At 50.0% G+C, this 22,994-nt stretch overlaps 1 pseudogene; it reads right to left on the reverse strand.

The window, feature by feature from the left end:
* Nucleotides 1-16,085: 16,085 nt before the first annotated feature.
* LOC109757138 (uncharacterized) lies at nt 16,086-17,043 on the reverse strand (annotated as a pseudogene).
* Between the last annotated feature and the right edge of the window lie 5,951 nt (nt 17,044-22,994).

A 22,994-nucleotide genomic window follows, 5' to 3' on the forward strand; every position in this document is an offset into this window, starting at 1 on the left:
CTACCTGTATGTCGAAAATGATCTTTCATCTTCGTAACACACTGACGGTACTATCTTCCTCGACCTTCATCACTCTATCTCTCTCTAAGTATATCTCGCTCCCTGCTATGTGTCTCTAACTATGATTCTCCATGTGGAATCTCTTTCTCTCACACAAACACAAAACTTTGTCTCCCGGGGTCTCATTTCTCTCTACTATTCCCATGTGTGCCACTCGCACACCCCTCATACAGAGATGTCTTTCGCTCCTTAGATATGAGAACCTACGACTCTTCCTCTTCAATATCTCTTTCTCACACACAAACACAAACTCTGTCTCCCAGGGTCTCATATTTCTCCATTGTTCTCTTGTATGTCGCTCACACACACCCTCTCTCCCTAGAGATATCTTGCGTTCCCTAGTATGTCTCTCTAGCTATCACTCTCGTTGTGAAATATCTTTCTCTCTCGCAGACACAAAACTCCGTCTCTCTAGATCTCATTTCTGTCTGATATCTGTTTGTATGTGACTCACATGCACCCTCTCTCTATCTCTCTCACACCCACACACATAACCCAGCCTTCTGATCCACTCGACTCCTATCTCTAACGCACACTAGCTAGCATCTTTATCTTTCTATTAATCTGTTTCTCCATCAACCTTCTTTCTCGCCCTCACTCTTGATTCCTATCACGCACACTACATATGTTTCTCTCTACATGCAGTCAAGTGCCCTCTCACACACATATATAACTTCACCCTTTGAACCACCCGACGGTCATCTCCAACACCCAAACTAGTGGATGTCCCTCTAGCTAGCATCTCCATCTCTGTATCTATCTGTAGTTTCTCCGTCAACATTTCTTTCTCGCACGAAGTCTTGCTTCCTATCACCACACTATATATGTCTCTCCATACATATGCATTTATAGGTTGGTCTCTTTTGCACAATCGTTGCGCCTCACTCCCTCTGCTCGCCATAGATGCATGCTCCAGCCCACACCACTATCTCTTAAAGACAAAAACACATGCTCAATTGTCGGGCCTTCTTCCCTGCATTCTCACATGCATGCATATTGTCATACCGATCCGTCTCTCCCATGTCGTTGATCTTATGACTTATGTCTTCTTTCTTTTATCTTGATCATGCGCGCGCGCACACACACACACATCCCACGTATACATGTATAACTCTCACACATGCATGTTCAAGGTCTCTATGTCTCCATACGTAGTTAATTACCCTCAATCCTAACACCACATCGAATCGTTCTCCTCTTTTGTGCACATAACTTCTGCCTGGATGGGTAAAACACACACTCACACTTAACAATCTCGTTCTAGCTACCCCCCCCCCCCCCCCGCCTCTCACTCTTCCCCTATATCCCCGAAACTAATAAGACCATCCCTTTGTTTAATTCCCGCCTACATGCACCATCGATATGTAGTAGTCTTCCTCGGTGTCTCTCGAACAAACACGTTCTCTCGATGTCGACTCCTCTCACGCGCACACACCTTCTCTTCCCTCTCTACGGGCATTTTCTCTCTCGCACCCCATCGTTGGTGGCCTCTTCCATACACATCACCTCTCTATGATGAAGCCATGCACACTTAAATTACATCCGCCACAGAGGACCCCGCGACACACACACACACACGCACACACACACACACACACGCACGCACGCACCCCCCACACACACCTACAAAGACTCCATCTCTCTCTCTCACACACACACAAACACACACACACACACGCACGCACGCACACCCCCCACACACACTAAGACTCCATCTCTCTCTCTCACACACACACATAAACTAAGACTCCATCTCTCTCTCTCTCTCACACACACACACACACCCCACACACACACACTAAGACTCCATCTCACACACACATGCTCTAGGCGGAGCATTTGTTCCTACCACCCTGCATCCAACCTTACCCGTATGATAAACAATCACCTTTATTTACTTGCATAACATGGACAAATTCCACTTTACTTTAGTAGTCAGCAAACTTATCATCTGTACCCTTATAAAAAAACGAGTTGGCGGTGATGGTGTGCCTGCCATCTTGTAATACAGACCGTATGATCTATATCTGAGGATAGAAAGCAAACTATGATAATTTTACAAAAGATACCCGCACCTCTCTCCACATCATTATCTCCCGCGACCTCATTTCTCAGCAATTAAAAAAGGAATACGTCTCTGGAACAATCTAGCATGCATGGTGGCCGCTGCCGCCTGCCGGCGCCGTCCATCCCCATGCCTCCGCCCATTCCGACCACCAGTCACCACCACGCTCCACTCCTCCTCGCCTTATCTCTCATCTTTCATTGTTTCGATGACATTCTCGAGATACCAGTTTTCCGATAAAATTCTCGAGATATCATTAGTTTTTACACATGGGATTACTCCTGCATGGGTCAATCACAACAGGTGTTCTGTAAAAAAATGCATATTCATGTTCCATGCAATGCACGAGAATATTGCTTGTAATTATATAACGCAAATCACGAGCAGGAAGTGACATTTTTTGACACAACCACGTTAACATGGCCACGTAAATCACTAGCTAAAGTAAATACCATTATACTTATATCCCGATGCAAAAGGTCGAGTACATGTCCGAAGAGTAGAGTCGCACACACGCACTCTGTCTCTCAGAATCTCTCTCACACACACACGAGTTACGTGATGCCCACTTAAGCAGAAACGTATGTTACAATTTTGCACCCGCGGGTACACGTGATGCTGCGCATTTATTTAAGCCGGAAGGTGAACCCAAACAGTAGCTGCGCCGTCGACCGGTAGCCATGGGCTGGCCGAAGGTAACAACATACGCCATACTCCCGCCGGAGCGGCGCTTTAATATGGAAATTTTAGTGGTCATGCATGCATCTTTTTGTGCTAGCACTCCTATATAAGGGTTGACCGGTCGCTTCCCGCGGACGTGCGCGGGCGGTGGAAGAGGAAGGAGAAGGGAAGCGGGCTGTGGAGTAACGTTTTTTACCACAACTTCTTAGGAAACTGAGTGCAATAATTGAGGAGTTTTGCAAACTACCAATACTACACCTGAAACGGTTCAAAACCTATACTCCCTTGCCAGCGCGCGCTTCCCGCGTGAAATGGTCAGCGTCGCCCTGGAGCGTCAGTGCCGCATTAATGCCCGGCCAGAGCGGAGGCGACCTCTCACTGGCGCCGGCTTTGAAGTGGCGCGACGGCCGAGTGTCACAGCCCTAGAAATCTTCTTGTAATTAGTGGCATTGCATCCATGCATCATTTTCGATTTCAATTAATCTTGAAATGGGGATGTTAAAACCCTAGCACTAAATGAAATACAATTAGGGTCAAATTAAATCTTTTCGATCTACCCAAAATGGCCTACAGAAAAGTTCATCAATTTTGGAATGGGTGAAAACTTCTCCCAAAAATGATGCACACATTTCTAGGACATTTATGGATTCTGGAGTTAATTCATAAGTATTTGAATTTGGACAATTAAATTCTATAAATACTCTTAAATGTCCAAATAATCTTGAAAGCATTTGAGGGCCGTGGGAAATAATTTCCCAAGTGCCACAAATATTTTGAGCATTTTACAAAGTGGTTTGGCATTTTTGCTAAATCGAACCAATTGCAGAAAATAGAAAACAGAAAGAAATAAAAAAAGGAAGCAGAGACTTACCTGAGGCCCACTTACCTGGTGGCCTAGCAGATTCGGCCCAGCCCACCTCGTCCTTCCTGTCGTCTTCCTCCCCAGGCCAGTAGGCAGAGCGCGTGGACGCAGCGCGCCGGCACGCGCCCCGGCCACCTCCACCCTGCCTGCCTGCGTCCCCGTCACCCTGGATCTCCCCCGCGTCGCCACGCACCCCCTGGGACTCTCTCACTCTCTCCCGACCTTCTCCCTCTCCTCTGTCTCTCTCCATCGCTCTTCCCCTCACGTGCCTGAGCACGCCGCCGTGAACCACCGCGGCCACTAGCATCCCCGCGGCCATCCAACTAGCCTACAAGCTCCGCCTCGGATCCATGAAGCTCTACGCCGACGCACGTGACGCCGGAGCGCCCCGCAGCACCGCTATCGCTGTTGTCTTCTTCCTCTGCTCCGAGCGCCGCCCCGTTCGATTCGTCACCGTCCGGGCTTCCCAGACCTCTCCGACGACGCCTTAGAGTTCAATGTGAGCTCCTGTTGCTTCCCCCTCGCTCTCCCCCTCTATTCTCGTCCCCTAGCCCCATCTTCCGACCGAGCCCGAGAGCTCACCGCCGCCGGCCATGGCACCGCCGTAGCTAGAGCGCATCTACCACGCACTCGAGCCCACCCCCGTGCTCAGCGAGTCCGCAGGGCTCCGTAGCAACCCGCAGCTCGTCCTCCCGTGCACCAAAACGTTGTGTCCGAGCGTGCCCGAACTCCGGCCGCCGCCTCGCTCGCCACCGCCGACGCCACAGCTCACCCCATCTCCTCTCGCTTGCTCCTTTGAATGCGCGCGAACCCGAGGAACCCGTAGCAGCAATCGGCGAGGCAAATGGTTGCCCGTAGCTTGATCCCGAGGAGCATCCGTCGCCGGATGTGCTCGCCGGCGTTCAACTCCGGCGTGCCGACGTGGCCGCGTGATTAGTGCTAATCACTGCCAGCTAACCAACCTATAGTCACTGACAAGTGGGCCCAGCGCCCTAATAGTTTTAACTTAATCACTAACTAGAGCAAGTGCCACTGACGTGTGGACCCCACTGTCAGGTTTGACCTGGACCAGCCGCTGTTGACCAGCTGACGTCACAGTGACGCAGTGCTGACGCAATAACTCATTTTCTGGATTTATTATTATTCAGGAAATTCCAGAAAATAGTATAAACTTCTAAATATCATATAAAATCAACCGTAGCTCAGAATGAAATAATTTATATATGAAAAATTATCAGAAAAATGCAATCTATCCATCTGTATCATTTTCATGCATGTCAAACTAAGCTATACCTGCTGTATAGGTGAAAACATGATAATGCACTATTTGAATTCATAGTTTGAATTTGAATTTGAACCTTGAGCTCAAATGAACCCAAACCTTTCTGTTGCTAGTTGCATTAGTCCAAATCATGTCATATTGCCATGTCATAATCATGCATCATAATTGTTGCATTGCATTGATTGTGCTCTTCCTTGTTTGCCGGTGATTGTCCCCTCTCGATAGCCGTGATTCCGACGACGTGATCGATGACACCGATGAAGAACTATAATATCTTCAGAAGTGCCAGGCAAGCAAAACCCCCTTGTTCATTCCGATACAATCCCATTCTCTCGCTCCTGCTCTCTTCTACTGCATTAGGACAATCGATTCAACTGTTACATGCTGCGGTAGTTGAACCCCTTTTCCTCTGCATGACCTGTCATTGCCACAGTAAATAGATGAAACCCACTAGCATGAGTAGGAGTTGTTTGAGCCCTGATGTGCCTACTCATTCATGCTTGTTTGTCATGCCTGCTACTGCTTAGAGTTGATTCGGGTCTGATTCGTCGGGGATGAATTGGAATGGTGATGAACATGTCCTACTGTGTGTGAACACGATTTGGTAAAGGTAGCGGTGAGAGGCCATGTAGGAGTACATGGTGGGTTGTCTCATTGAAGCCGTCCTCAGGAACTGAGTTCTGTGTTTGTGATCCATGATACAGTTACTACCACGCATTGGGCCCGAAACCAATGGACCCTCTCGGCTTCTTAATCACCCTTGTCCTCTGTCCAGGAGTTGCAAGTAGTTTCTGGTGTTTGTAGTATGCTGGAGGCCGTGGACAGCGCTGACCGAGGGGTGGGCTGTGATGCGGTAGGCACGTGGCACGGTGTACCGGGCGCCCGTTTGGTGTCTCGGGAACCCTGCACACATCGTTCGGGGCCGTATGTGGAAACCTCGGCCAGACTCCCTGCGGATGGAACCTGAATAGGCGATAAACCTGGACTAGAGACTTGAGTGTTTAGGTAGGCTGTGGCCGACTCCCTCGCCAGGCTTCCGCTTGAAGGTTGCCGAGGTACACGACGTGTACATGGTGGTAAGTGGCGAGAGCGTGTGTGACGAAGTACACCCCTGCAGGGTTAACATCATCTATTCGAATAGCCGTGTCCGCGGTAAAGGACTTCTGGGTTGCCTATAACAGTTCATAGACAAGTGAAAGTGGATACTCTAAAATGCGCAAGATAAGCGTGAGTGCTATGGATGGCGTTCTCGTAGGGAGACGGGAGCGGGTCCATAGTGGAGTATTGATTTGGTGAATATGTGGACTCGTGTGCGCCACCTCAAAAGAGTTGCTTGCAGTCGTAGTTAGGATAGCCACCGAGTCAAAGCTGGCTTGCTGCAGTTAAACTCCACCACCCCCCTTTTGTTGATACCGATGCATATGTAGCTAGTTCTGATGTAAGTCTTGCTGGGTACATTTGTACTCACGTTTGCCTATTTTATGTTTTGCAGAGAGACGCCAGTCTCGCTAGTAGTTTCGTGTGGACTTCGACGTTTAGCTTGATACCTCAGCTACGATCTTGTGCCCTCGGCAGGATCTGGTAGATAGTCAGGCTTCTCAGCCTTTTTCATTTGTAGATGTCTGTACTCAGACATGTTAAGCTTCCGCATGTGCTTTGACTTGTATGCTCTGAATGTTGGGTCATGAGACCCATGTTTGTAATATCTGGCTCTTCGGAGCCTAATGAATAAATACTCTGAGTCGTAGAGTCTTGTTGTGATGCCATGTTGTATTTGCACATATCGAGCATATTGTGTGTATGATTGAAATGCTTGGTATGTGTGGGATCCGACAACCTAGTTGTTTATCCTTGGTAGCCTCTCCTATGGGGAAATGTAGTCTTGTGCTCCCATGAGCCATAGTAGTCCGCTACAGCCCGGTTCACCGGAGTCCTGCTAGCCCAGCACTACTGCTCCGGAACACTTGACTGGCCGGCATGTGTTTCATATCGTTCCTGTGTCTGTCCCTTCGGGGAAATGTCACGCGGTGACATCCGGAGTCCTGCCTAGCCTGCTACAGCCCGGGTTCCCGGAGTCCTGTTAGCCCAGTGCTACAGCCCGGATTCGCACGCTGCTGACCGACACGTTCGATGTTGATTCAGGTATGCCTGTCCCCATACGTTAGTGCCGCTTTGGGTTCACGACTAGCCATGTCGGCCCGGGTTCTCTGTCATATGGATGCTAGCGACATTGTCATATACGTGAGCCAAAAGGCGCAAACGGTCCCGGGCCATGGTAAGGTGACACCCGTGGGGGTACCGTGCGTGAGGCCGCAAAGTGATATGAGGTGTTACAGGCTAGATCGGTGTGACTTGGAATCGGGGTCCCGACACCGAGAGAGCGCCGCTTCCCGATGCACGCGACTGCTCCGCGTCGAGACTGGCCATAGGCCCTGTTTGGATCCATGGGTTAGAGTTAGTTTGAGCTAGTTGGGGCTCAAATAGCCCTAAAGTATCCAAGCATGAGGGTTTAAATTGGAGCAAGTTGCACCGAACCCACCAAAAAAAACTATCCCACCCAAGAGGTGCTAACTGGAGATAGTTCTCATTGGGACCACTGAAAAATCACTTTTCTCTCTCCATGAAGTGCATTTATTGACAATCTAACCCTGTAACCCAAACACCTCTTTGGCTATAGTTAGTTCAGGGTTACTCATGAGTTAGTATAACCTCTAGCTAAGTTAGAGTATCAAACAGGAGCAGTATAGGACATGCAAGTTGCTCAAAGCATACACGCAAATTCGTACGTGAAAGGATTTTTTTCATTTTAAAAATGGAACGTGAAAGGAATTTTTTTAGAATGCTCTTGGCATGTCGCTAACATGTGATAGTTAACCGACCTCAATAGACGGCAGAAACGCCATCCCGCTGCACTTTGATAGAGACGAGGAGGGAGAAGCGATACAGGTTGCTGGATTACTAGAGATAGGTGTCGCACGGAAGCCAAGAAATATGGTGATTGCGTGGGTTAGCCATGTACTAGTATGATGTAACTACACTGGGCTGCCGTGTTTCGTACTCTTCCAGTCCACTGTGGAGATGATTGGTTAATTTTATATCGCTGAATAATATTAAATATTATGAGTGCAGACGCTCCTTCTCGGTCGTTCGGAATCTATGTTCTTCCACTCTATTTTTTTTACGTGAGCTTTGTTCATCCTTTTGCCAACACGCGAGACATCTAGCATCAAGGTGCACGTGTTATGCAAGGATCGTTCCATCTATATGAAGGACACGTGGGACTGGAACTACGAGACGGACATGTACCCAGGAGTGGACGTACGAACCTGAGTAATGTAGTGCAGTAAGTGAAGTAGAAAAGCACAAATGGTATGAACATGCGTGGCATATAGGGTGTGTTTGGTTGCGTTCTCGTCTCAGCATAGTTGTTCCCTCTTCATGCATGCTCAACTCAACACCCCTCTTCATGCATGCTCTCTTCATGCATACTTCTAGTGTATTTGTGCTAAACTAGTGTGGACTCATGCACCCTCCATACACTCTACCAAACACCCAAAAGTAGGTCGAGAAGGGAACTCTTGGGCGGCATTTGTCTCTTACTACGTACTATCACTAAATGTTGTACGTGCAATGCACGGTGATGTTATGGAGTACGTGCCTAAGTACTCTACTACTACTATATTAGTTGGAGGCACATATTAACTTTTATATTTGTTTACGTGTATGCCCCGAGACCTTCCAACTAGACGTGTCTTTCTCTCCAGGTCGCACTTTGTATCATTCATACCACTAAGTACTACTACGTGTGGTCTCCGACCCAGAAGTGGAAGAAGTGGAGGCGCTCTACCACGCTGTTTTTTTACGTTGGGCTCTACCACGCTGTTCATGTCCCACTCCTTTCGCTGACGTGTGGGACATCCTGCACGTGCCGTATTTGGCACCCTTCGTCGTAAGAGTTGAAACGCTAGCATTCATCAGAAATAAAAAATAATTATAAATCGGCAGTGGTACTATTTTTTTGCGAACCAATCAGCAGTGATACTATACCACGCGGTTTCCTTGCTCCTTGATATCGGAAAGAATACTTCCGTTCGCCAACATGTGGGACGTCGACCATCCTGGTCCACTTGCCATGCACGCAGAACTCCAAGGGAGAGTCACCCAGGTTGTCGCGCCGCAGTAACAATGACTAATGAGCCGTCAAATCACAGGCCCACTTCCCACTTTGAAGTTGCTCGGACGAAGGAACCATCATGACTTCGTTGAATTCCGCTTCTTGAAGAAAACTACTGTAACAGCAGTACTGCTAGCTACAGTAGTAACTCCAACAGAGGCCTCCTTTCGTTCATAGGATAGGAATATGAAAATCATGGGAAGTGAGATGACATGCATCTCAATTCCTATAGAGAAAGAGATGCCATTTGATGCTTAGGATAGGAATTTTTCCATTTAGTCCAGGCTAATGCACTGGTAATTTGCTCTAAAAACTACAGTAGTAACTAGTAGTATTGGTACATGCTCGTACTCAGACACAAACACACACACTAACTACTAGTACTACTACTTCTCACATGCTGGCCAGACGCCGTCGTTCTCCTTCCCGGCTTTGTCGGCGACACCCCACCGTGCTTGGATCTCCGCCGACCTCTCCGCAGCAGCGCGTGCGTCCTTTTCTTTCTTGCGGCGGCGAGCCTCTCTTTTCTTGAGTGCTTTCTGACTTTTCCGCTCCCTCTGTGCGGCTTTGGCCGCCTCTTGCTCTACCGCCCATTCGGCCTTGGCATCTTCAAATTCCTCCCACATAGTTGTGAGGTCGCGAGCGGCGATGAACTCGGCACGGCGGGATGCCATCGCTTCCCTACCATTTTGTGTGCGGTCGTGGGCGGCGAGGAACTCGGAGCGGCGGGATGCCATCGCTGCCTTACCGGTTAGTGTGCGGCGCGGTGGCATGAACGACGCTTGGTGAGAGCTCTGGGGTGGAGTGGCCGGACAACCGTATAGTGCATTGGTTTGTCAAGAGCTCAAGGACAGAAGACGAAGCAAATTTGGATTCCCCTTCAATCCTGGTCATTTATTACCGAGTAAAATGCATTAGCGGTCATCGAACTTGTCTTGATAGCTCACTTTGATCATTGTATACGAGATATGGTGATTATACGGTCACTGGCTCAGCGTATAGTTTGTCTGGTTGACCAGTCAAACAGTTCGCATGCGCCTCATCAGCTCGTGTTCTTTATCTATCTACGCGGGCCTACCTGTCAATGGAGAAAGAAATACTGTAAAAACCAAAATTATGCGTATGTGGGGAATCAAACCACGGACTCGTCGCTGCAATGCACCCTCGTCAGCCAAATGAAAATGAAGTACTTCACGTCAGACACTCACGCTCACGCTGTCAAAGCATGCTAATGCATGCACGTCGCCCTCTAAATCAAAGTCCTGCTCATGGCGCAACGCAAACGGCGAGCCCATCACCTGCGTGCCCCGGCGGTGCCTGACATTACTGTTTAGACGTTTGATGGAGGCCTACGCGAACGCCGAGCATGTATTCACCTGGCTCAACACCAACGGTCATACTCGGACCACCTTGCTCATGTATATCGTCCATCACAACGACAATCTATAAAATAGCCTAAGCTAGAGAGGGTACTATGGTAGTATGGAACGGAGTATGTACTATCGTGAGCGACCGATCTTAGTGCCACTGCACACCGAAACCCCTTCCATCGCTAGCGCGCGCTTCCCGCCTGAAACGGTCACCGTCTCTCCAGAATGTCAATGCCGCATTCACCGGACTTAACTGCAGGTGCAATTGGTGTGTTGGCCCCACATGTCAGTAACCCAAACGCATCTGCAGTTAAGTCACTGCAGCCGCGTCCGCATTCACGCCCGACGAACCTACTCCGGCGCCAGTTGTGCATCCGTCTGCCGCGGCTCATTGCCATTCGCCCGCTATATTAACTTGAGCCCCAGCTCCCAGCCATAGCCAAAGATCCACACTTATTCTCCTCCGGTCCCTTCCTTCTGTCGGCACCACTTCAACCATGGCCTCCTGGCGCTCCGAAGCTCTCTTGGACGTACTATCGCAGGAGCAGATGAGGGACATCGGCGGCTCCGCTCCAGCCTCCACGGGCTACCGTCGACCTCCTCCAGCCTCCACGGGCTCCTGTTCATCCAGCCTCCACCGCGCGCTACTCCACCGGCTACTGTTCAACCACCCCTCCACGGGCACCCCTCCACCTCTACTGTTCATCCAGCCCTCCACACCACGGGGTCCTGTTCAACCACCCCTCCATGGGCACCCCTCCACCGTCTACTGTTCATCCAGCCCTCCACCACACCACGGGGTCCTGTTCATCCAGAGGCAACGCCACCGCTCACTGTTCATCCAAACACCCCCGCAACGCTCACTATACATCCCAGAGGCAGCATCGATCGGCTTCAGTTAGCAGCAGTAGCGAAGGAATCGCTCGATCGGGTTCAGTTAACAGCCATCGATCGATCGCTCGGGTTCAGTAACGCGTAGCCTGCAGTGCAATCGCTCGGGTTCAGTTAGAGCCCAATGCCTCGCTCGGGTTCAGTTAGAGCCAACGCCTCGCACACACGCGCGTACGTGTACGAGAGAAACGCGCATCGCTCGGCCCCCGACCCCCCACCGTAACCGGGAACTCCCCAAAATTTTCCTCGCCCTCGCTTCTACCATGGTTTTTTCCGTCATGGACGGCCCAAAGAATGTCATGCAGCTGCGTCTCCGGCCCGCCCAGGACGAAAAGCCAATTTTCTGTCATGATTTTTTGTCATAGAAGTAGGAGCCCACCACATCTATGATGATACCGGGTTTTGTCACAATTATCGTCATGGAAGTGTCATATGTATGACAGAATTTTTTTTCGTTCGGCCCAAAATGTCACGGATGTGTCTTTTTGTAGTGTGAGCTTCTATAGCCTCCATGAGACCCTCCATCAGGAGATCGCCAAGTACCAATCCAGATTCTTCTGGGCTGGGGAGGGGGATAAGCAGAAGTACCATATGATTAGCTGGCCCGATATCTGCAAACCCAAGGACCAGGGAGGTCTTGGGATCCTGTCCTCCCGCCGCATGAACTTGGCCCTCCTGACCCGTTGGCTCTGGCGCATTGCTAATGGCGATCGAGGTCTCTGGCTCACCATCATCCAGAACAAGTACCTTCGAGGACAACCCCTTGCATTCTGTTAGCGCTCGGGCGGCTCCCAGTTTTGGCAGGCCGTCGTCCAGCTGCTTCCTGTGCTTCGCATTGGCACATCCATCTCGGTTGGTACCGGGTCCTCGACCCTGTTCTGGTTTGATCGGTGGATTGGCGACTCCCCCCTGGCCGCGCGATTTCCGGAGCTCTTCGCAATTGCAGTTGACCCTCGCGTCTCTGTTGAGACGGCCCTTATTGACTTAGGGCGCCTCGCTTTTCGCCGCCCCTTTGCCCCCCTGAAGTTGCTGCCTGGGACGCCCTACTTCAGGACATCGCCCTCCTCCCTATGGACGGCGTTGACACCCCGGATGCCACCTCTTGGCGTCTAGAGCCTTCCGGCTGCTTCTCCACCAAATCCCTCTACGCGGCCATCGCCCCCTCGACGGCCCCCGAGCCCTTTAGTTTGATTTGGGACATCCGCTTGCCCCTGAAGATCAGGATCTTCCTGTGGCAATGGATCTGTGGCCGCCTCCCGTCCGGCGTGGAGGTCCTTAAGCGTAATGGACCTGGGAACGGGATGTGCCCCTTGTGCGACACGTTGGAGGATGCTAACCACATCTTCTTCTCGTGCTCTACGGGTCAGTTCCTTTGGTCCTGTTTCCGCGAGACGGTTGGGGGCCAGTGGTGTAACACCAACTTCCCTGACCTGCTTGCGGAAATTCACGCCTCCCCCTCGCTACCGCCATATTAGATGGCTCTGCGTTGGGGTCCTTGCCTGGACGCTTTGGACCGTTCGCAATAAGCTTGTCATTCAAAAGGTCCCTCTTGGACGTGCTACTGACGCCATCTTTAAAATGTGTGGATACTTGCAGCTCTGGCGGCCACTTAGCCGCCTCCAGGATCGGGACGTCATCAACAACCTCATCGCCGACCTTCGATCGATGGCCTTCCGCTTGGCGCCTGCGCTCCCCCCCCCCCCCCCCCCCGCCACCCCCGGAGCCCGACTAGATGCTTTGCCGCACCTCGCGTGTGCGTGCTTTTTGTCTTTTTCAGGGCTTGTTGAGTTGTGCCCTCAGCATTAACCCTTTGACTACTTGTTTGTGCTAGACCTTTGTGTGTGTGTGTGTGTGTGTGTGTGTGTTTGTGAACCTTGTTGGATGTTTGGCTTGGGCAGTTGCTTTATCTATAAAGCGGGGCGAAAGCCTTTTTCGGTAATATTGAATAATCAAATTCTTCAATTCAAATTCAAAGTTTTTGAGATCTTTAAAAAAGTGGATTAATCGGACGAGGACAAAGAGAGAGTCCCATTCTACATGTCAATACTGACAACAATGAAATTTCTAGTAAAAGGAAAATCCGTCGACTTTATAAGTTGTGAGGGTTCAAGTCCCTCTATCCCCAAATCCTCTTTTATTCCCTAACTATACTATATTATAATTATTTATCCTTTTTTTTTCCTTTTTAAGGGGAGCTAAGCAGGCGACATTGAAGATGCTGGCGCAGAGGACTCGGGTGACCTCGCGGCAGACGCCGGCAAGGCCGAGGCCACCGAGGTCCTGCTGCTTTGCTACCTAGTCCATGGATCGAACACGGTGGTGATGGTGATGGTGGGGAAAGAATTCGACTACCGAAGGCAAGAGAGTTCGGGCACACAGTCAGACTGAAAGTAGAAGATATACTCGTTGGTGAGAAGTTTCCTCCTTGATGAGAAATTTCCAAACCTTTACAGGATGATATCTGTCTGGATCACGAGTGCACGGCTTGCGCAATGGTCACCACACCGTGGCAACAAAAACACCCCCCGCCCCTCCCCCACGATTTTACTCCGAAGGGTTTGTTGGGATTCATCCAGCGGATTGATCACATAAAAATCCACAAACGCACTGAAAAACTGGCCTGTATTGTGACCTTTGTTTTTCAATTTCTCTTCACGTTTTCTTGCGTTACAAAACTTGCGGCCTAGATGTGTTTTTAACACGAGCAGCCGATCATAGACCTACTCGTACTTAACATGGTAACCAAACATGAAGGACTTGATACACTTTCCTAATCTAACAGTTAAGGTGTACTTTCGAACTAGAGGGAGAACTCAATGTTAAGCTTCGAAACAAGATAAATGCCGGCGGGAGGGACCCCGTTCTCGTTTTTGCTAGGTTGAACGTCTTGGTTGGGGCTGTGTGGCGGCGGCGATGTCCCTCCGTAGTAATAATGTCTCCCACGTCCTATCTCCGTCCCGATGGTGCGAATAGCGTTGTCGGAGGATGTGTGGAGGTGTGTCTCTGTCGGATCTCAAGGGATTCGATCGGTGCTGGTCTTCGATGGATCTCTTTGGATCCAGTTTTTGTCCGTCTTCGTTCATGTGGTTCCAGGTTTGATCTTTGGGATAATTAGATTTATGCCCCTAGTTGTGTCCCACTCGTCTGTTTTACCCCAAATTCCCAAAAGTCACCGGTTCTATCCAAGTCACTTTGCTCCTCTTATGCTTTTGCCCTTTGACCGTTTGACCGTCAGTTTGAAAACTTCATAACTAATTCATACTGAATCAGAAAAAAGCAAATAAGATACCAAAATGTTCAGAAAAACATCACCTATATGTCAGTGTCATTTGCATTCATGAAAAAAGTGTTGGAAAGTGCACATCCGAGTTTTAGCTCTTTTGGTACCACCATGAATAGTGAACTCTAAAAAAATTCAAAAAAATCAAAAAAATATGGTGGCGAAAAACAACAAATGTTCTAAGTGCTTGCCAAGTTTCATTAGGGAACGACATTCGTGGAAGTCGTGGCAAAAAATAATCTATTTTGGAGTGCTGATTGTTTTTTTTGCCGCGGCACCCACGAATGTTATTCCCTGATGAAACTTGGCAGGCACTTAAAACATTTGTCATTCTTTGCCACCAATTTTTTTTAATTTTTTTGAACTTTTTTTGATTTTACTATTCATGGTGGTAGCATAAGAGCTAAAACTCGGATGGGCACTTTCCAACACTTTTTTCATGAATGCAAATGACACTAACATATAGGTGATGTTTTTCTGAACATTTTGGTATCTTGTTTGCATTTTTCTGATTTAGTATGAATTAGTTATGAAGTTTCCAAACTGATGCTCAAACGGTCAAAGGGCAAAAGCATAATAGGAGCAAAGTGACTTGGACAGAACCAGTGACATTTGGGAATTAGGGGTAAAACAGACGAGTGGGACACAACTAGGGGCATAAATCTAATTATCCCTTGATCTTTCCAATCTACAACTCTCTTCATCGGCAATGGTTGCTGCTCTGGTGTGTTGGTCCTTTGGGGCCTTAGCACGACGACTTCCCGACTGTCTATTACAACAAGGTTTGCCCGAATCCGGTGATGGAGGGGCGATGACGGCGGCGCGCCTTCGGCTCGCTCCAGTGCTTGTAGTCGTCGCTAGGTGGTCCATAGACCTAGTTGTAATTTTTATTACCTCTTGTGTTCTCTGTACTGCCATGATTGATGAATAGATTGGAAATTTCTCTCGCAAAAAAAAAATAAAATCTTTAAAAAAAGTTAAATGAAGTAGCACAAATCTTAAAGTAACCACGGACCGTGGATCCATGTATTGATTTTCTCAAGGTAAGGGTTGCTTGGGAAAAGAAAATTTGAACAAATCAAACACTTGAATTGGTGCATATGGCCATACTGTTCATCCTACTGCACTTACTTTGATCCATGAGTATAACTTTGCACTCAGCACATTATATAATCCCAACTACCAGCATGCATGTCTTTGTACACTGACAAGCGGATCAGACATATAATACACATCATACGACTAGCATGCATGTCTTTCTACACTGACAAGCGGATCAGACATATGATACACATCATACGACTGCAACATCTTATGAATCGTCTCAAATCATCTTGGAGCTAGCTTAGGTAGTAGTAGAGAGAAAGCTTAGTTCGTAGTACTACCGTGGTGGAGTCGTCGACATGCAGGACGCGGCTAGCTAGGCAGTAGTTTCAGGGATCTGCTCCGTCGTCACCGGCTGCAGCTCCACGCCGTTGTCGCCGTCGACGGCGAGCCGCTCATACTCTCCGATGTAGTCGAGGTGGACCTTGTCGACCACCTCGTGATGGTGGTTCTTGCACACCATGTAGATCACCGGCTGCGCCGCCAGCGTCAGCAGCACCACCGCCCACAGAGCCACGAACACCGCCACTCCCGTGGCCAGCTGGAAGCCGAGGCCGAGGCCAAGCGCGTCGCCCAGCACCAGCCGCGGGAAGGCCAGCTGCAGGGCGAGGAAGCAGCCGTCGAGCGTGAGGAAGACGGCCGCCGCGGGCCAGAACTTGCCGGCGAGGCTTGCGCAGAGCGGCAAATTCGACGGCGTCCTCGAGCACCGACGCGACGCAGGCAAGGTGGAGCAACGGGGCGACGTAGGCCACTCCGGCGAGGCAAGCGGCCACGCCCAGCAGCTGCAGCGGTAGGCCGACGCCGACCTCGTAGTGGAGCAGGAGCAAGGCGGCGAGGGAGACGTACAATATGACAAAGGCGAGTACGAGTGCGAGGAAGAAGGTAGAGGCGAGGCGCGGGAGGGGGACACGGGGAAGGTGCCGCAGGAGGCTCTGGGAAGCGCGGAGGTCGCCCTGGGTACAGTAGAGGGAGGCGATGTGGAACACGTAGATGGCGGTGCAGGCGAGCGAGGAGAAGGCGATGCCGATTATCGAGACGACCTCGAAGAGTAACCCGGCGAGGAAAACGACGAAGTGGAAACCGTCGTTGGTCAGGAGGGAGTCGATGCCGTGGAAAGCGGCGATGTGCGCGAGCAAAAGTGCAGAGAGAAGCGCGGCTTCCACGCCGGCCGCCGCGTAGGGGAGGATGGAGGGGAAGACCACCCGGTAGATCTCTCGACAGATGCCGGCGAGCCCGAGGCCCCCGAGATCCTGCTGCTCCGGTTCCCACTCCATTGATCTTGCACGGTGGTGGTCGGTCAGTGCCGGCCTGGTGGTGCGTGGTCGTGGAGAAAGAAGTCGACTGCTGGAGGGAAGAGACCAGCACAAGCACAAGCGCAGACGAGGAAGCAAGAAAAGGTGGGACTGGGCTGACCGGTTTTATTTTCCTTTTGGCATGGGCTGGGCAGCATGCTGGACAACATACATACATGCACATCATACATGTGACATGTGACAGGAATTAATGATCAACCCGATGTTTTGAGCTAGCTAGAAACCGTACGTGTTGGTGTCGGAAAAGACAGCTTTTGTAAACTGACTAGCAGAACAGCTTTTGAAAACTGACTAGCAGAGAATGTACGTGTGTACTCTAGTGTGCCGTGATTTGCATTGGCGTCGTAGTGTAGGTTTTACGAATTTTCAAACACGGAAAAGTATGCATGCATGGCACTTTATACAGAGTTTTTTTCTTCTACTTTTTCATCGTGTCATCCTGACCATAACTTTCAGTGCTCTAATCGCCGTCTCAATTTGCGGTGTATTGACATCATTTTAAATTTAAATTTGTGTTTCAGCAACACCTTAGCTACCATCAAAAAGAAAAAGAAGCAACAGCTAGGCCACGGACCAGTTTACTCCCCGCGCGCAAGCCTTCCCACACTTTGCCACTGCAAGCACTGCATCAATTCTTGCACCGGAATGGAGTGGCATGCATATCTCTGCATGCATGAAGCCATGACCACCAAAGCAATCACGTAAGTAGTTAAAAAGGACAGAGAAGATGGAGACGTGAGGGTGGTGGCCACTCCATACGTGAAGCTTCCCGGAAACAGGGACTGGCTGTGGCTGCGGCATCGCTCGCGTGTCGAGAGTCGATCCATAGCTCGATCTATCGACCGAGGTGCTTGCCATCGGTGCCGTCGATGTGGAACCCATCAAGGCCACTTCAGCCCCTACGAACAAAAGGACACATTATAGGGGTTTGTTACAACTTGCTAGCCAAGCTCACCTACACCTAATTAAGTATCTCTGGTAATGGCTCTTGGGCCTTCATCTGAAATTCAGATGTTTTTTTTATAGAAAAAACAGATGTTTACTTTTCTGGTAGATTCTATAAGCTTATTTTTCAGCACATACATGTCTCGGCTCCTTTTAAGTGGATTTGGGCTTATAAGTGTGTCAAGAAAATTAAGTTCTTTCATGGCTCGTGTTATCCGATCGGCTAAAATACAAAAGGATATGCAACGGAATGATGGGGTTGTGCTTCTTAGCGCATCTCCAACACGGGTCACTAAAACGTCTGCAAATGTCTGGATCATCAAATTGGGTCGGACCGTTGACTTCACACCTCTGACCCACACCAAAAAACGTGTCCGCGTTGAGAAACCTCGTTGCATTCATATTGACTTCACTGGCTTCCTGCCTATTTTTGCATACATTTTATCAAACTCGTTACATTTCATTTGAATGTTGTGTTTGAAATAGGGGACATAGTTGGATGGCCGACGCCCATCCCGATGTCTATAGACATTTTAGAACATGTACAACTAGGCATCTCAAATCCATCTTAAACGCTCGGGCTGGCGAACCGGTCAACCGGTCAAAAAAAAACCCAACCCATCTGGACGCCTCAAACCGGCCTCAAATACCCAGGCTGTTCGACGGCCCTCATATCCAACCCAAATGTAGGGCAGATATGGGGCAGCCCAGTCGCGTCCACCATATCAGCCCGGCCCACCACCGACCCCACGTCGTCCCCGCAAAAACCCCAATCTGCCCCCTCTCCGAACCCTAGCTCTCAGCCCACTCTCCTCTCTCGCTCCGTCCGCTCCTCTCCTTCTCCAAAACCCGCTTCCGCGTTGAGACACCTCGTGCATTCACACTGGCTTCACTAGCCTCTGGCCTATATTTGCACTTATTATATCGAACTCGATACATTTCATTTGCAACGGGGGGCATTTGGGGGATACAGTTGGATGGCCGTGTTTGACACGAAGAAGAAACACCCATACAAAAAGATAGAGATGTGTTGTATAAATGTCTCCCATGCACCGGGGAACAAAATGTTGCAGGGCTTGCCAGTGTACAAAGTACACAAATACAAACAGAAGAAAATAAAAGAAAAGGTGAGGCCTGCTGGCACGACCAAGTGATCAAGCGATCGTGGTCTCTGAAGGAAATATGCCCTAGAGGCAATAATAAAGTTATTATTTATTTCCTTATATCATGATAAATGTTTATTATTCATGCTAGAATTGTATTAACCGGAAACTTGATACATGTGTGAATACATAGACAAACAGAGTGTCACTAGTATGCCTCTACTTGACTAGCTCGTTAATCAAAGATGGTTATGTTTCCTAGCCATAGACATAAGTTGTCATTTGATTAACGAGATCACCTCATTAGGAGAATGACGTGATTGACTTGACCCATTCCGTTAGCTTAGCACTCGATCGTTTAGTATGTTGCTATTGCTTTCTTCATGACTTATACATGTTCCTATGACTATGAGATTATGCAACTCCCGTTTACCGGAGGAACACTTTGTGTGCTACCAAACGTCACAACGTAAATGGGTGATTATAAAGGTGCTCTACAGGTGTCTCCAATGGTACTTGTTGGGTTGGCGTATTTCGAGATTAGGATTTGTCACTCCGATTGTCGGAGAGGTATCTCTGGGCCCACTCGGTAATGCACATCACTATAAGCCTTGCAAGCATTGCAACTAATGAGCTAGTTGCGGGATGATGTATTACGGAACGAGTAAAGAGACTTGCCGGTAACGAGATTGAACTAGGTATTGAGATACCGACGATCGAATCTCGGGCAAGTAACATACTGATGACAAAGGGAACAACGTATGTTGTTATGCGGTCTGACCGATAAAGATCTTCGTAGAGTATGTGGGAGCCAATATGGGCATCCAGGTCCCGCTATTGGTTATTGACCGGAGACGTGTCTCGGTCATGTCTACATAGTTCTCGAACCCGTAGGGTCCGCACGCTTAAAGTTACGATGACAGTTTTATTATGAGTTTATGTATGTTGATGTACCGAAGGAGTTCGGAGTCCCGGATGAGACCGGGGACATGACGAGGAGTCTCGAAATGGCCGAGACGTAAAGATCAATATATTGGACGACTATATTTGGACTTCGGAAAGGTTCCGAGTGATTCGGGTATTTTTCGGAGTACCGGAGAGTTACGGGAATACGTATTGGGCCTTATTGGGCCATACGGGAAAGAAGAAAAAGGGCCTCAAGGGTGGCCGCACCCCTCCCCTTGGTCTGGTCCGAATTGGACTAGGGAAGGGGGGCGCCCCCTTCCTTCCTTCTCTTTTTCCCTTCCTCTTTTCCTATTCCATATGGGAGGTGGAGTCCTACTAGGACTAGGGAGTCCTAGTAGGACTCCACACTTGGTGCGCCCCCTCCTAGGGCCGGCCTCCTCCTCCCTTGCTCCTTTATATACGGGGGCAGGGGGCACCCCAGAGACACAACAATTGATCCTTGAGATCTCTTAGCCGTGTGCGGTGCCCCCCTCCACCATATTACACCTCGATAATACCGTTGCGGAGCTTAGGCGAAGCCCTGCGTCGGTGGAACATCATCATCGTCACCACGCCGTCGTGCTGACGAAACTCTCCCTCAACACTCGGCTGGATCGGAGTTCGAGGGACGTCATCGAGCTGAACGTGTGTACAACTCGGAGGTGCCGTACGTTCGGTACTTGATCGGTCGGATCGTGAAGACGTACGACTACATCAACCGCGTTGTGATAACGCTTCCGCTGTCGGTCTACGAGGGTACGTGGACAACACTCTCCCCTCTCGTTGTTATGCATCACCATGATCTTGCGTGTGCGTAGGAATTTTTTTTGAAATTACTACGTTCCCCAACAGTCTCCTGGTTCTCGGAGGTCTCGGGAAAGCCCCCGTTAATTACTTACTGGCTTTGGAGGTAGATGCATCGGCGGTTTCCTCGTCGTCCGGGGTCTTGTCGATATCCATATCAGTCGCAGCCGAGGCCGGGCTGTAAAGGTTCATCATCCACTCGGTCAATACAAGGGAATCGGTCAGAACAAGAAAATATGGAGAGAACATTTACCCAGAAGCAACAGGAACGTCCATCTTGATTCTAGGCAAGGTCTTCCGAGCCTTCGAAGGATTGATCTTGGGCTGCTTGGTGACCTTCTTAGCCAATTCTGGAGTCGAAGACCGAGCGCGCTTTTGAGATGGAGCGCTCGAGGCCATAGCCTTGCCGCGCCTGCCCGCGGGATCATGGTGCTGCTTGGATCGATATTCGGAACGAGGTGGTGAGTCGGCTACCTCTCGTCGTCCGACTCATCGCTCTCATCTTCATCATCGTCGGCTGGTGACTCCCACTCGCCGCTCTCCTCCGCACTGTCCTCGCCTTCATGGTCCTGCTCCAGAGCTTGCTCGCCATTGGGCATTGAGTACATCTCTGTATAAATCTACAAAACAAGGAGCCGAGTGGAAATCAGTCGGATCAACAAACAGTCAGAAAACGCATCCAAATTTAATCAGTTGTAGTGGCCAAACCTTGTCTAGCTGGTTGCTGTCGCTGAAAGGTTTGACTCTCCTAGCGCCCCTGGGGTTGTCCTTGTTCCCGGTGATGCCCCTCAGCCACTCGGCCACTATTTTGGCCTCCACCTCCTCCGGATGAACCCGAGCGGTATCACCAGCCCCGGAGTACATCCACATGGAGTGGTCACGAGCTTGGAGTGGTTGAATGCGCCGACTGAGGAACACCTCCAGCCGATCCATGCCGGTGAAACCTTGGTTGATCAGTTGAACTACTCCCTCGACCAGCATGCCCGTCTCCGCCTTCTCCGCGGCGGTCACTTTCAACGAAGATGGAGTTTGAACACGATCAAAAGAAAAAGGGGGAAGTCCAGTCGACTGGCCTGGGGTCACGATATCCTGGCAATAGAACCAGGTCGACTGCAGCCCCTGACCGACTCAGGAAGAGTCATCGAAGGGAAGGAACTCCTCTTCCTCTTCTGAATACCCAGACCCCCACACATCTGGATAACATGGGTTTTCTCGTCGTCCGAGTTCGCTTTCTTCACTGTTTGGGAGCGGATGGTGAAAATGTGCTTAAAAAGACCCCAGTGCGGTCGACACCCCAGAAAATTCTCGCACATGGACACGAATGCAGCAAGGTATGTGATGGTGTTGGGAGTGAAATGATGGAGTTGAGCCCCGAAGAAATTCAAGAAACCTCGAAAGAAGGGGTGCGGAGGAAGCGAGAAACCGCGGTCGACATGAGTGGCAAGCAGAACACACTCACCCGGTCGCGGTTGTGGCTCCGTTTCCCCCTCCGGCAGCTGCGCAGACTCATGGACGATCAGCCCTAACTCGGAAATATCATCCAAGTCTTCCTGCTGAAGCGAGGAACGGATCCAATCTCCCTGGATCCAACCCCGCGGCAGCCCCGAGCGCGATGAAGATCCCCGATTCGTCTTCTTGCCTTTCGCCGCCCCCGTCGCCTTCTTCGCGCGTTCCAGCGCCGCCGTTTTCTCCTTCCCCATGGCGGCGGAGCGGAGACGTCGAGAGTGGAGAAGCCGGATGAGGTGAAGGAGCGAGAGGAAGAAGAAGGAGAATGGGCACGCACAGTGCGGACGCCTCGGCCTCGTCGCTTTTAAAGGCCCACTTCCGAGTGGCTGACGCGTGGGTCCGGGCAATCCTGTCAAATCCCGCAACAGTCGCACACAGGATACGTGGCGAAAAAGGTGGCGCAGAAATCAAAACGTCCTGTTTATCCACTCCGCTAACCATGGCACGCTCCGCCTGGCGCGCTTCCACCGAAATTTCGAATCCCGTGAAATCCGGGATCCTCTGCAACCGATCACGCCAAAGATTTTGCGTCAAAGGCAACACTCGGCGGGTGACGTTATAAAAACCAATCGGCAATTTCTGAATCGATCAAGGCAACTGAAATGAAGC

Source organism: Aegilops tauschii, chromosome 1 (assembly GCF_002575655.3).
Source record: "Aegilops tauschii subsp. strangulata cultivar AL8/78 chromosome 1, Aet v6.0, whole genome shotgun sequence".
NCBI classification, from domain to species: domain Eukaryota; kingdom Viridiplantae; phylum Streptophyta; class Magnoliopsida; order Poales; family Poaceae; genus Aegilops; species Aegilops tauschii.